This window comes from Zonotrichia albicollis, chromosome 13, assembly GCF_047830755.1.
Source record: "Zonotrichia albicollis isolate bZonAlb1 chromosome 13, bZonAlb1.hap1, whole genome shotgun sequence".
Taxonomy (NCBI): Eukaryota; Metazoa; Chordata; class Aves; order Passeriformes; family Passerellidae; genus Zonotrichia; species Zonotrichia albicollis.
In genome coordinates, this window is record NC_133831.1 from 4,264,152 (window position 1) to 4,279,048 (window position 14,897).

The window sequence follows — 14,897 nt, forward strand, 5'->3', positions numbered from 1 at the left end:
CAGTCACTTCTCAGCCCAGGCTTTCAATCAAACAGAACAAAGTGAATTTGCAAACACAGTCCACAGGAAATGACCACTCAATAAACACCAAAAGCTTATAACTTCAAATCAGACACCAAAGCCCAGGTGTAACTTCAAATGTGAGCTCGTAAGTTGCTGGTGTTGGATATTTTGCTGTGTTGGGGTTTGTTTCCTCTTAGAGAAAGATTCATGCTATACTCTGAGAAAGAATGAAAACAAAAGTTGTATTTACACAGGACTCCTTTTTCTCTGTATTTTCTGAAGCCTTTCTTTCTGTCTGAGCTTCAGGCAGTTCAGCACATTATGAGCTACAGTGAACTCTCCACAGTGGCCTCTGGCCCCTGGAAAACCCTGCCCAGCACACCTTTGCTTTCTCCTCCCTTCTGTCTCTGATCTGCTCCGCGCTCTCCCTGCAGGAGCTGCAGCTTCCCAGAGACCACTCTGCTTCCTCTGCTTCCTCCCACAGCCTCTAAAACTCTCCTCTCCAACACACTTACTGCCAAGGTCAGAAAAAGCCTCTCCCCATCTCCCAAAGCTCTCTCTCGATCCTTTTTTGGAAGAGAAAAAAAAACAACAACAACAACAAAAAAAACCTCACAAAACAAACAAACACCCACAAACAAATGAAACAAAACAACCAAAACCTAACAAACAAAAAAAGTGCAGATTTGTAGTGTACTAGGAACTGTGGAACTGAAAAATATTTCAATCACTTCTTTTCATTTGGGTTGCCATGGCAGTTTTATTAAAAAATCACTGTTTGAATTAAATGTCTCATTCCAGTAAGGCAGTTATATCCTACAGATAACAATTTGCTCTCTTAGTGCACAAAATCCAAACCCCAAAGTTTTCAGCCAGTTCTGGAATCCATGTTGTTATTTTAACAACTGATTCTTCATTACACAATGAAATCTCCATCCCTAGGCTGTGTTTTTATAAAATGTCAAAGCTGAATGAGTTTTTTTTGGTGGCACAATCTGGATCCATCAGCCAAGCTCTCCACAGCTGCTCCTGCCTCCATCTGTGACAACTCCTCCCATCCAACAGGCCTCTCACCACAACTCTGCTCTGCCTCTGCTGGCTTTAGCATCATTTCTCAAATTTGACAACAAACAGGAGCAAGGGAAACTCAAGTTTTCACCAGTTTGCTTTAGTCATGGTAAAGTCAAAGAGCAGTGGGAACCACACAGAGAATCCCTTCTCACAATGCTGCCAATTTTCATAACATTTTGAGGCTCCCCCTGTGGAGTTCCCAGCTCTCCCAAAGGCTTTGCCATTTCTCTCTAATCTTTCAGTCTGAAGGCCACTCAGGTCCCTGCTTTTGTCTTTCATCTCCTCTCCCAAGAGTTTTCCTTAATAAAAATTCATGAGAAAGTTCAAGATGGAAACAGTTGAAGTGTCAAATGACAAGAGCTGAATCCTGTCCAAGGGCAAATGCACAGAGCAGTAAAGCTTTCAAAACCCCACTGTGAACACAGAGGGGCTGGCACGTGCCTGGGATGATGCTGAGGAGCAGGAGTGACTCCCACGATGGCCACAAGGAAACCCCAGATCTTCAGCTCAGCAGCAGCAGCGTTTATCTGATCACACCTTTCAGGCCTGCTCTGCTCTTGTGGTTTCCTTCAGCTCAGGGAGATGGAGGGATTTGAACAAGACAAACCTGAATGTCTTGCTCATTTGCAGACACCTGGGAGTCTTTGCACATGAACAAGATATTCAGATTTGCTTATCTTTGTGTCATGGAAAGGTTTGGGTTGAAAGGGACCTTTAAAAGCCATCTGGTCCTACCTGCAGTACGCAGGGACATCTTCCACCAGATCACTTTTCTCACAGTCCCGTCCAACAAGACTCTGAATATGTCACAATCCTTTCTGTGACAGTTTGAGTAGGAAAAGCAATTTCCAGATTGTTCAACATCTAGGGCTCACAATTTTGGTAACCATAGGCCCATAAACAGTTAGCTCATCACTTTCCCATGACAAGTTATCCTTACACTTCCCAAAGGTTCTCAAATGGAAGAAAAACTCAGATTACATAGTCATTAATATAAAGCAGTGAAGTTCTAAAGGAAAGCACTATGATGGTAAGACTTATGGCCTTTAAGTCCAGATTTCTAAGCAGATCTTCAGAACAACAACAACAAAAATTTGAATTATTGTCTTCTGTTTCTAACACAATTATTCTGTTTCATGGAGAAGGAGGTTCTGCAGATTAAGCACAGAAATGTAAACCCTTCCCTAAGTGTGTTTCATATTCTTCATATCTCACTGTGTTTTTCAAAATAGTGATTTCTTCATGATTTCTGTCCTATCATCCCCTGGTGTCTAACAGCAATGACTGATTAAATAAGTGGCCAAAAGCACCTCTAGGGAATGCAGGTAAGCAGAGGAGAAGAAAATGTCAAGAATACTTCACCGATTGAATAATTGACTGGTGTTTGTGGTTATCATGATTTCCACACTTGTAAAGAACTAAGAAAAGGGGAAAACATTTTGCTTAGTGCCAAGCAGCTGCAACTGCAGGTTTGATCCTCAGTGAGTGTAAAAGAAGGAATCTGCCAAGGAATCTGACATTACATGTGCACTTAACACCTGACTCAACAGCTGATAACTCTGTCATGGATGGATATATTGGATATATAATAATTCTTACAGCATTCACCTATTTAATTTCCTGGAGAAGAACTCACAAGGGATATAAAATTACTCCAGATAGAGTTGGTAATTTTGCTTCAAAAGTTCTTAAAAGATCAGGCTGGCATTGTCACGGGAGTGCTCTTTTGGGCCTTGCCATGAGTGAACCCACAGAGTTCTCCATCACCTTTGCTGGACCCAGCTGATCAGAACCACAGAGGCTACAACAACTCCAAATGAGGATTTCTGGCCTGTCCCAGGTGGCTGTGTCCCACCAGCACCCAGAGACATGATGGCTGTGGTCACGTCTGCTTCTCCCACTGATGCTGCCTTGTATGAAATACAGGAAGATAAAAGTGTCTGTGCACAGGCAAAATTTAAAATAGGTACAATGTAAGGAATTCTTTCCTACCTAAAATGCACCAAAACCAAAAATTCAATCTTTTTGATTGTTTATGGTGGGGTTTTTTAAACAAAAATTATAGGAGAGAAATCTTATCAGGTTCATTATTTTTACTGCTTAACTACAATTCCATATCTCACATGGTCAGTGAAATATACTTCTCATGGTTGATGGATTATGATCAGAATCCAGTTATTACTTCACTGCCACCATTTCATAACCAACTTTTACACCTTCTTTTTGAGTCCCTTAATTTCCCCTTCCAGGCATGGAATCAGCTCAACCATAGTTTAGCTGATTCACTGGTAATAAAGTTTGGTAATAAAGTTTGATTTCCTGTTCCCAATAAAAAGGCACCAAACACAGCCTCCTCATTTTTCCAGCATTTTGGCTAAACTTGAATTGAGAGATGCCAGCCTGCCCAAACTCCAACGCCATGCAAGCTGGAATTTCCCTGCATCCTTCAAGAACTCTCCTCTTTGTTTTGTTTTTCCTTCTTTTTACCAGGCCTTCTTACAGGTCTTGAATATTTGAATGAATAGCCTGGTCACTCTCCAGCAGCACAAACCATTACTCTCGGCAAAGAAAATTTCATTAGAACTTGTCATGGGAATAGGGTGGCTGAATCCTGGGATCGATTTGTCACAATGAGGGTTGGAAACACTGCTGGAGTGGCAATCTGTAATCCACTGCGCTGACCAGAAAAGTGCTTCAGTTTCTTGTCATTTAGCTGGTCTTACATACTAAGGTTGATGGTATAAAATAGGGTCAGCCCTAAATACAAAAAATAAAATTAATTGGATGCTTGTTGCAAGCAAAGTTCATCTGAAATAGGAAATGGGCTGTGGCAATCTGAGATATTGGTTTTCCTATATCACAAAAATACTAAAAAACTAGAACTCTTTGCAGGTGAATTTAAGAAATAATTTTTATATAATTCTTAGTTGACATTTTAAATCATGTTGTAATAATTAATTCCTTTATGTATATTATTTCTATCATCAGAATATTGTTATCATAGACAGTACTGAAGTTAATTATTTTTAAAATATATGCCTAAACCAGAAAAATATTTTCACACGTTGGTAGTAATATTAAAAAATCTCAGAAATGTGCTGGAACTTTAAGTTAATGAACAACTATTTAAGCAAATAATGAACTCAATGAATAAATTTAAGAAATTTAAAGGTCAATGGCATTCACACAAACATCTGCTCAAAAGCATTCTGTCCTCAATGCCCGTAAATGTCACCCTAAAAATCACCTTGTGTGCTTGGGAAGAACAAACCCAGTAAAATACAGCTGGCTAAGGGGAATTGGGTATTTCAGAGAAAAAAACTTCCAAGCTGGTGATGCGTGGCCAGATACAATATCTAATGGAAATTACTGGTGAAATTTTATTTAATTTCTCTGGGTGCTCCTCCTCCTATAATTGTCCCATAAGTGCAGAGGCAGAGCCTCACAGTGCCCATTTCTGATCCATCCATTAATGCAAAAACACTTGGAGATCTCAGCTTTGCTCCTGGGCCCTCCATCGCCTGGCCCAGGGGGGTTTTATAGGATGGAGGCTCCTGTGATCTTCAGAGGAGTCAAAAACAGAGGTGAAAAAAATTATTCTGGTTCAAACCATTTGGTCATGTGTAAATCAGAACCATTTTAATGATAATATATTCTAGAGTATAGAATAAATAGAGTTTTAATACATTGGTGACAAAACTATGGTGGAGACACACCTGAATTTTTACTTCGTGAAATAATTAATTCTATTATTACCCTGGACTTCTGCAGTATCTTTTTTTGATGGAAAAGTCCAATTTCTATTGAAATATAAGTTTCATTTATCTACACACCTGCCTTATTCTGTGACAGAGGAAAGTTTTTCTAAGATGAAAACAAAGTACCTCTAACTTTGCTTTAGCCATGGGATTTACCTGCACTGAGAACAATACACTCTTCCTTTAAATTAACATTTCAGGCTTTTTTTTGGTCATCATTTAGAGAATGTTATTCTCATTTTGAAGCATATGTGAATCACCCCCTCTTACAGGAAAGCTCATATTGGTTCAACACTGCTCATTAAATATAATGAGGTGTCCCTTATACACAAACAACCAAATATGCTCTGACTGCCTCATCTGTCAAACACCACTGAAATACAGGCTTGAGGAGAAAGACAATGGCTGACCTTATGCTCTATCTTCACCAGGATGCATTAGCAACACATCACTTATCATGGGTAAAAATACCCTTTTCTCCATCCCTGCTGTGCTTACACTTGTAGCAAAGCAAATAAAACCAGACTGCTTTTAACAGCGTGCCAGGAGAAATGAAAAATTCCTAAAGATGTCCCAAAACCTTCAGCACTTCAAATAAATGTAACTGAAATAAGGAAAGCAATTCTTGATGCCATTGCCTAGGTAAAAAAGCCTTAAGTGTGCTGTAATAAAAATTTACATTAAAAATAGTGTGTTTTGGTTTGGTTTTGCTTTCACTTAATGAAATCATCTGTTTTTGGGTGAGATACCAAATTGCTACTGAAAACAGAAACACAGTGGAGATCTGAAGCAATTAAAATCTTTCAAAAATCTGATTCTTTTGAGATTTAACTAAAGTCATGTGTAAAATACATTGCACAGCATGGACACGAGGCCTTAACCTCTTACTCCCAATATTCCTGCTCTCAGTATTCCACTGAGAGGACTCATTTCTCTGCTTACATTGGAAGAACTCAAAATTCAAGAGCGATTTTAATACTCAAGAAGGAGAAAGAACACATAGAACACAAATCCCAGCTCTAGGGCTGATAAATGCATTAAAGATGAGTTTTTGGTGTTGCAATAACCAACATGAATCCACAAAATCTGTGGATCTGTAGCACACCAATGACAACTCCAAATGCAAGATAACACAAGCAGCCATGAACAAGCAGCTCCACATTTCCCTCCTGGGATATAAGGACAATTTCTAATAAATAAAGTTTATTTCTTATGTGAAATAAGTATTATATTCATAGCAGAAATTGTTTCACCTTGGAAAACCAGCTCTCTATGTCTTGCTGCAGGGCAGCCAGCTGTGAGAGTGTGCAGAAAATTAATACCCTTTATACCTTTATTGTGGGCTCAAGTGCTGTGGAATCCACTGCATTCTAACAGTGCTGCACAAAAGCAATTCCATGGTACTCTAAAGAAAAAGTGTATGATGTTAAAGCCATGTGTGCTGATAAATGCAGACCCAGACCCCTGCCTGAATGGACACACAAGCCACATTTCTTCTCCTGTACATTTTGGTCCCTTGAGCTGTGCAGGTGCATCAGTTTGGCACCTCCAGGTGAATCCTCTGTGCACAGCATTAATCACATGGAGGGCACCCAGCTATGGATCCATTTCCATTTACCTTATGCTGAAAAACAAACAAAACCCCACATTTTTAAAGAGTGTGAGAAGCCTGTTTCTAGCTGGAGCAATCCAGGTGAGTTTAACTGGGAGGGATTTTGAATAATTCCCATTAGAACTGGTACTCTCTTGCATGTATAATATTGCAGTCATGTGCCTGCACAACCTCCTCCCTCCTTTCCTGCTCTACTAACTCCTAGCAAAAGTAACTTTGCCCAGGAGTGCAGAGCAGGGCTGTGCTGTGCTTAGATCACCATAAAAACTCTGGGTGTTTTCTCCAAGGCCTGACAATGCACGCAGGGTGCTCCCCAGAGCCGCATTCCTCAGCTCTCCCGTGCAGGAGCTGCCAGGCTGACAAATGAAGCCGTGGTCTGTGATGAAGACAAAATGCTCACTTAAATCCAAGCTCCAGCAAAGCTCCTCAGTCACCAGGCTGGATTTCAAGTCTGGTTGAAAGAAGAAATGTTAGTGCATTAATCCACTTCACTGCCTGGTCCAGCTACTCGGAACAAATTAATTAACGGGCATTAACTGAGTCCAGAAAGCTGAAATCATAGTGAATTAATCCACTTCACAATTTGGGCTCTAGTTTAACTCTTCAACACAAATTAACAGGCAATAACTGCCCGACAGCAGCAGCTTGACTCTGTTGTGTGGCACAATAAAGAGACAGTGCTGTAGTGCCTGGTGGACAGCTTCTCATTATCACCTGAGTGCTGCCGGGCTTCCTGCTGCACTCTGGCTGCATTTTTCAAAGGTGAGAATACAAGACCTAAACATGCCCTGTGTTATTTGTTCCCACCACAGTGACCCAATTAAATTCACAGGACAATGCCGCTTAGTTCTACACCTTTCATTAGTCTCAAAGACCCATACAGTATTACTAAAGAGAGAGCACCCAGCTGAAGTTCTGACTTGGATAAAAGGTGTCTAAAATTCACATGCAATCAACCAAGTTTTAAAAAGTATTAATTCCAAGACACATTTTTAAAAAAATCCCAGTCGTTCATTCAAATTTGACTTCTAGATTTGATTTCTGCTGAATTTATAAAATATGCTGGCTAGAAATGCCAACATTGTTTTGGTTTTGTTGTATCTGTTTTGGAGTGGGAAATCAAAGCACAGCTTTTTTTGCAGAAGGTTCCCAAAAGAAAAGTGAAACATGCAAGATGGAGACCCAGACACAGGCTTGGACATCTTTGTGCATTCTCACATTTCTCCTTAATCACATGCTGGCAATTAAGTCTGCTTCAGGAAATTCAAAGAGTGTACCTGTCAGGAATCAGAGGCAAATTAATTGCTGTACTGGAACAGATCAATGATTCATGAGCTGTAACATCAAGCTGCTAACAATATTAATTGCCACATACTTCAGGGAGAAGAGCCTAAAATGGCAGGAGTCATAGTTTACCATGGTTTGAAGATGTTTTTTCTGGGTTATAACTGCAGAAACTAAAGCCAAGTACACTTTACAATACAAGAAATGTGACATGAGAGTTCCCAACTGTAAATCATTCCAGTTCATATGTTTGAATCTGAGTATCTTGCCCTAACAACCTGCAGCCAGAGGAGCACAGAAATATTTATATTCCTTAGTTCACACCTGCTGACCTTTAACTGAGCATCTCCATGGTATGAGAACAGTCCCCACCTACACAAGCACCAAGTAAACAGGTTTTATTAAAGTTTCCTGGCCAAGAGAAGGCAGATCCAGACTTGCTCCCTGCATGTCATTTGCCTGGCAACTCCAGTGCTACTTGTTTTTGTGGCATTGGCCATGGGCTTCCCACTCTGTGTTTCTGAGCAGTGGGGAGCAGAATCCAAGACTATTTAAAGGAAATGATGCTCTCAAAGCTGTCAGAGCAGGGCTGGAGCACTCCAGTGCTCCTTGTTAACTCCAGCACAGTGACTGAGCAGGGACAGCCAGCCCAGCAGCCACAGGGGACAGAGCAGACACAGGTTCTCTGTTGTTCTAATAATTGCTCCCACACACCTTACAGTGAATGCTGTTATTTTAGCACTCCACAGATCTGAAAACCCTGCTCAGGTCTTGATTTCTAATCCCGTGTGTTTCTGAGAAAGAAATTATATATTCAAATGCATTCAAAAGCCTGGGCTCTGACCAAAGGAGATTATCCACCCCTTTATTTCCACTTTACCTTTTTGTTCATATTTCATATTTTTTCAGTTCTGTCAGATAAGTTCTATTTTTATCTATATGCATTTTCTTGCTCCCTGAATTCATTAAAGCCAGGCCTGTGATGTCTGCTGCTTCTACTGACACACTGGAATTCAAACAGGACAATTCTAGAGCTGAAACCCTGGGTTCTCACAGCTTGAGAAAAATCAGCAATATTTCTCTACCCCTCATAATTATCCATCATGCCAGCCCCAGAAGAAATTTGAGTGGACCGGAATTAAATGTCTTTATGAATTTGTAAGAATGATTCTCCAGCTCTCATTGCACATGCCAAGTACAAACTCCTGCCTCCAAACTAAAGGCCCTGTGTGTGCCAGAGCAGGCACAGCGTGCTGCCATTGCAAAGTGCAGAATTTCCAAGGAACGTGAGGAAATTAATTCAACTTTGATCACACCATTCCCTTTGGTATCCCAGCTCCAAAATCAAACCTTCAGCACTCACTGTGCTCGAGGGTCTGGCTGCTCCTGCCTGATCATTGCACAGAGCAGTGAAGTGCAACATGACTTTCTTAGCCTAAAATAGCTTTATTTTGCTGGAGCCATCTAATAGAGACAAGTTAATAAATTGCAGCCTTCCTAATTTGATACATTTTTGGTCCTGTTTCAGTTTACAAACTGTCCATTAGCAGACCCTGAAATCTGTGAACAAATACATTATCTACCATTATACGCAAGTTTTTCAGATGAGTAATTTTTGATCTTCAGATTGCTCAGGCAGTTGCTTGGAAACATTTGTCTGTATTAGTTACACAAGTCATGTGGCATTATTTGTCTTTTCAGATTGGATGGCTTCTGTGAATAAGCAACAGAGCATGAAATGCAAATTTCATGATATAAAATTCAGAACTTGCTTTTGGCAAGGATTTGATTTATTACATTTAGAGCACAAGATGAAAACAAAAAGGTTATCTCTGTGATCTGAATGACTTGATGGGAAGAGAAGCCTGTGCCACTTGGAGGAGTAATGACATAAATTACAAAACCAAAAAAAAAATGTAAAAGATGGAATGAGGTTTGGAATAGCTGTGCTGTGGAGAATGAACCCATGCAATGGAAATACTTCTGTTGATTAGTACTTTCCAGGGAATAATACTTTTCTAGATTAAAACATAGATGGGTAGGTCAGAAAATTCATGGGAGCTCAAGTAAACTATTATTTTTCTTATTTTGGAATTTTGAGCAAGCAAAGAAAGAGAAGCAAGTGGTTTTGTTCATATTGATGGTAACAGCCTGGTATCATTCAATAATGCTGAAAAAAGCATTCATTGGTATTTCACTGTACATTATATAAAATACAACAGAACTACTTTTCTACTGATTCTATCAGTGTGAGGGAATTGGAAACTCACACATTTTCGCTTTTAACTTTGTAAAAGAACCACTTGTATTTGCCTAAGTGTTCCTGCACTGATAGTAATGATTTTTCCTCTCCATTGGATGCAACAATTTATAAAAGTGAAATCATTGGTTCGAAACTAAATATGGAATTTTACCAGCAGAGACTGGTCCTTTCAGTTGCAGAGAACCAAATATGGTCAAACAATGTTACTGAGCACACTCAGACTGTGATCCAGGCTACTTCCACCAACTATAAATCCCACATTTAAAATACAGCCAGAGTCCAGGAGACGGAACTAACAAACCCTGAAGGAGGAAATAGTGCTAAAACAGTGAAGAAAAAGTTAGAAAATAACAGAGATTTTTTTTCCCCAATAAAAATTTAAACCCAGAGTGCAAGGGCAGTAAAAATCATTTGCAAAGAAGAAAATATCTCTGAGGTTTTGTCTGAATTCTAGTGCCACAAGAAAATATAAAAGTGTTTGGTCTGATTTTTAATGACACTTGTGATAATTGACAGAAACATATCCCACTGCTAATTAGGTAAAGTCTCTGACTAACTTTCCTGGTACTCCCAGGCTTTCCCTGGTGCTTTTCAGGCTGGCATCTTTGCCAGCAACAAATGCCAGGGTCCCAAACACAGCCAGTGCCTGGCAGCTGCAGCCTGACTCCAGAGCAAAAATATTTGTGCCACCCATGATTTAAAACAGGCCCAGTTCTGAGAGGCCTGTGAGTAACCCGTGATTAAGGTCAAATCCTTCTGCTGGCAGAGACAGCCCTGAGTGCGTGTGAAATATGGGTGTGCAGTCCTTGGGTGCTGTTTAATGCTCTGCCCCATAAATCCCAGCAAAGGAGCTCCACAGCCCCAGCCAGGAGTGCAGTCACACTCTGGGCACCTCTCAGATGCCAAGGGTTATTAATGAACCCTTCAAACACTAAATATGAACTTGTTTAGAAAACAAAGGTATCAGTTTGTATTTTAACAAAACCAAATTTCTCCAGTGGGTTCTATGTTTGTATAAAAAGTCACACATTTCTTAAATGCCAAAGAATCACCTTTTTGTCTCCATCCTTTCTCCAACACACATCTCAGCCAGATCATGCTCATCCCTTTCCAAGTGCATGTTGTTCCCTTCACGACTGCATACAGAAACTTCCTTTAAGGAATATGAGCTTATAAATCACCACCCTTTGCCTGTGCTTTAAATCAGGCATAAAAAAAAAATAAAAATAAAAGAAACAGCATCCAGGGCTAAGATTAAAAGTTGGATTCATACTAAAGAATGGTGCCTTTTTAGCATTGAAACTGAAGCTGTAGATTATTCTGTGCTGATTAAGTGCTACAGTGGGCAAAGGACTTTCTCATAATGAACACTGCTGTAAAACAATTTATCTACAAGAAAGGAAACAAGTTTGCATAATCCATTTATGGTTGATTCAGCTTTAGAGGAATTTGTTATATAAATATATCTCACCCTGGGGAATTGTTTTGCCAAAATAACTAATGAAAGCGTTTGAACAACTTAACACTGATAATTAATAGGATTTTTCAGTATCACAATGGAAAATGACACTTTCCCATGTACATTAACCATCACACCAGTGACAGACAAAAACCTGGCAAACTCCAACAGCCAAACACATCAGAAGGTGGAAAATGAATTAATGAATTGACTTAGCAGATGCAAAATTGCTAAGCTGGTGACATGTTTTAACTGAGCCTCAAAAGGTGTTTAACAATACTCCCTTAAAAAACATTCCATAGCTCAGTAATTACCAATTTTAAAAACTCTTAATTAATAGTTCAATTGTTCAAGTGACATCACAAATATTCTGCTATCATGCTGGAATGTTTGAGTAAACACTATCAAGTCCCATTATGTTGTTATCCACTTTGCTGGCAATCTCAAGCAATGTTTTAAGTTTAGGTGTCAATATTTAATCACCAAGAGCCAACACAAGCTCATCAATAATGCCTTGCCAACTGCAATTCTCCAGAGACTTCAAACTTACAGTGAACTTCACCTGCTTTTGTGGTCACATAATTATTTTTATTATGCTTTGTGGCAATGTTGGCTGCCAAAAAAGGTTGTCCTAAAATCCCAGTGTGACAAAAATCAATTTTCAGATGCAAATGAGGGTGCCATAGGTGACATTTTTCATACCCAATAAATTGCCTGTCTGTGGCTTTGAACTAATGGACACATAAACAAGAGAGATTGGTGCCAAGGTATTGCATTATAATCTTAGTGAAGTTTTATGAGACTCATGCCACAGGCTGCAAAGGGAAATAAAACAGAGGGAGGGGGCATGAACAATTTGAGGAAACCTGTAAGAATAGATTTATTTTTTATACAGTATTTTCTTTATTTTTTTCCTGACCTCTCATTTTCTACCCAGCTACTTCTGCTCTCCTCTCCTCCCTCCTCCTTTTATTTTTAGTTTTAGGCCTCTTCATGACCCCTTCTGTCTGTCACAACTTTTATCTCATTTTGATCCTGCACTTCTCTTCTGCTCTGTCCCTTACCCATCTTCCCAATTTCTCTCCTAGAAAATTTATGCAAACAAAATTTCTTCCTGTCATTCATTTTTAATTCTGACAGCTGTGTGTCCATCTACCTCCACCTCCTTGAGGTGATATTTAAACTTTCTCAAGAAATACAAGAAATACAGTGAAACTCTCATTATCTTTAGAAACAACAAAGACTTTAAGTGAACTCTCTGCTCGTGTCAGGCATGGCTGCACTTCAATGAGGAAATCTGCATTTGCACCAAACAAATAGCTGAGATTTCATAGGCTGTCTGAAGCTTATCCTGAATAATCACAAAATTCTTATCCTGAATAATCACAAAATTCTTGAGCCTGCAAATTTAGGTTGGAAGTCCTGTGAGATATTTACCCTTGCAAAACAAACAGAAATAAGATAAACCCAATATTTTTATGCTATGTTGATAGTATTGTTTCCAACTGTAGTTGAAATGAAAGATATGGTTGCATAATAGCTTCTCAAGCCTCTTCAAAAGATGTAAGTAAAGTTCAAATCTTAAGCTGTTGAAACTTTAATCTTGGAATAAAGAACAATCTTTTTGTTATTTCACATTTCTCTCCTGCTAGGAAAACATGAATGATACTGAAATGGCAAAGAAATGAATCCTTCCTCAGACTTATCCCCATGCAAGGGCTGAATAATAATTTTGGGGAAAGATCTGGAAAATACCCATTTCAACCTCTCATCCTCTCATCTTTAATAAACAACATTTTTGCTGCTGATTCTCCTTAGCTGTTTTGAGTTTTGTTTGGAGTAGAAGAGAAGGAACAACTTCTGCTGCACATCAACTTCCCTCCTCCTGCAAAATCAGAGCCCTCTGAAGCGCAGAAACCACTGCTCCTTGTCTTTGCCCATGAGCATCATGTTCAGAAGGGCTGGGACAATGCTCCCAGGCACAGGGGGATTGTTGGGGTGTCCTAAGCAGGGCCAGGAGCTGGATTTTGATGATCCCAGTGGGTCCCTTCCAATTGGAGGTATTCTGTGACCATCAGCACAACAGCAAGGGAAAGCTGATGTCTCAAACTGCACAGGCACAGGTCTTTAAATACAGCTTTAAACTTGTGTTTATGCTCTGCTCTGGTTGGCCAAAGAGCATCAGCGTATTCCCCAGAGCCAAGAGTTTGTTCCCATTGCCAGAGCAACCCTGGGCAAGGCTGGAATCCAGGGCAGAGAGCCACAGCCTTCCCCACCCTGCTCTTCTGAGAAGAGAAGCCATGGTGGCAAGTGTGGAACACCCTGTTCCCAGCCTTTTATGGTCACCACAGGCATCTGCTGCCCAAGGCAGGGAATGCCCACGGCTCCTCTCTCTTCCTCACTCCATTCCTGCATGGCTTGTTAGCCCTGCAAACATTCAGAGAGTCTTTAATTCCAAAAGTCCACAAGCGACTTCAGTGGCCAAATTCCCTGGTCAGATTAATTATCTCAGTCACTGCTGGCAGTGCAGGGAGTGTCTGACAGAAAACTCCCAGGTGGTGGAGAATTTACCTTCTAGTAAATTTACAGCACTGAGCAGCACCACAGTCTGCTCCTCCTCCAAAGCACCAAAGGTGCTTCAGAGTTGCTCACACCACAGGCTGGTTTCAATGTAAAACTCAGTGTTACAGTTTTACAGTACTTCTGGAAGCAGCTTCAAGTTGTGTGGATGAAAGAAATCTATCTTTAAGGCTATAAAACTGGATTTTATTTCTGAATAAGGTTTGACCAGCTCATACCTCTGAGCAGCAGGACATACCAGTCAAAATACCAATTCAATCACATTCACCAATTTAGCCATGCAAAACAATAAACTGAACTCGGAATAACTTCTTAGATGCCAGGTATATTAATTGGAAGTACAGCAGGGGCAAAAGGTGTACAAAGTTCAGGGAAATAAATGTTCTGAGAGCTGGTTCTACAGTCCTAATCTCTACTGCCACTGTCCAAAGCTATTTTTATACAAAATGTTAATTTAAAAAAGAGATTATATAAAGTAGCATAGTTTTATGAGTATTCAACACAGAGCTCTAGAACTCATTCATTTACATTGTATTCCACCTGTAAATATTAAAGACTTAAAAATACTGGGATAAATTGATGTAGAGTTGCTTAAAGGTTCTATAAACAGCCCTGTACTACGTCACTTTTCCAAGTGTCTGCTTTGTTGACAGTCACTTTATTCCAGTTTCCCTGTAGTGAACATGAAACAGCCACCTAAAGAAAACCTCTCGTAATTAGAACAAGGCAGGTACTAAACCTATCCCATGGCTTATCTCTGTATTTGTAGCTGGAGTTCATTAACTTGTCAGCACTGATTCCTTTTGAATAGGAAAGTGAAATGAAAAAATGACGTGCAAATCAATATCAACTGTTAAGCCGTGTTCT

At 39.8% G+C, this 14,897-nt stretch overlaps 1 protein-coding gene across 2 annotated transcripts in view; it reads right to left on the minus strand.

Moving 5' to 3' along the window:
- The window catches only part of CDH13 (cadherin 13), a 444,090-nt gene that overhangs the window by 255,499 nt on the left and 173,694 nt on the right, over positions 1 to 14,897 (minus strand). The gene's annotated exons all lie outside the window — the stretch shown is intronic.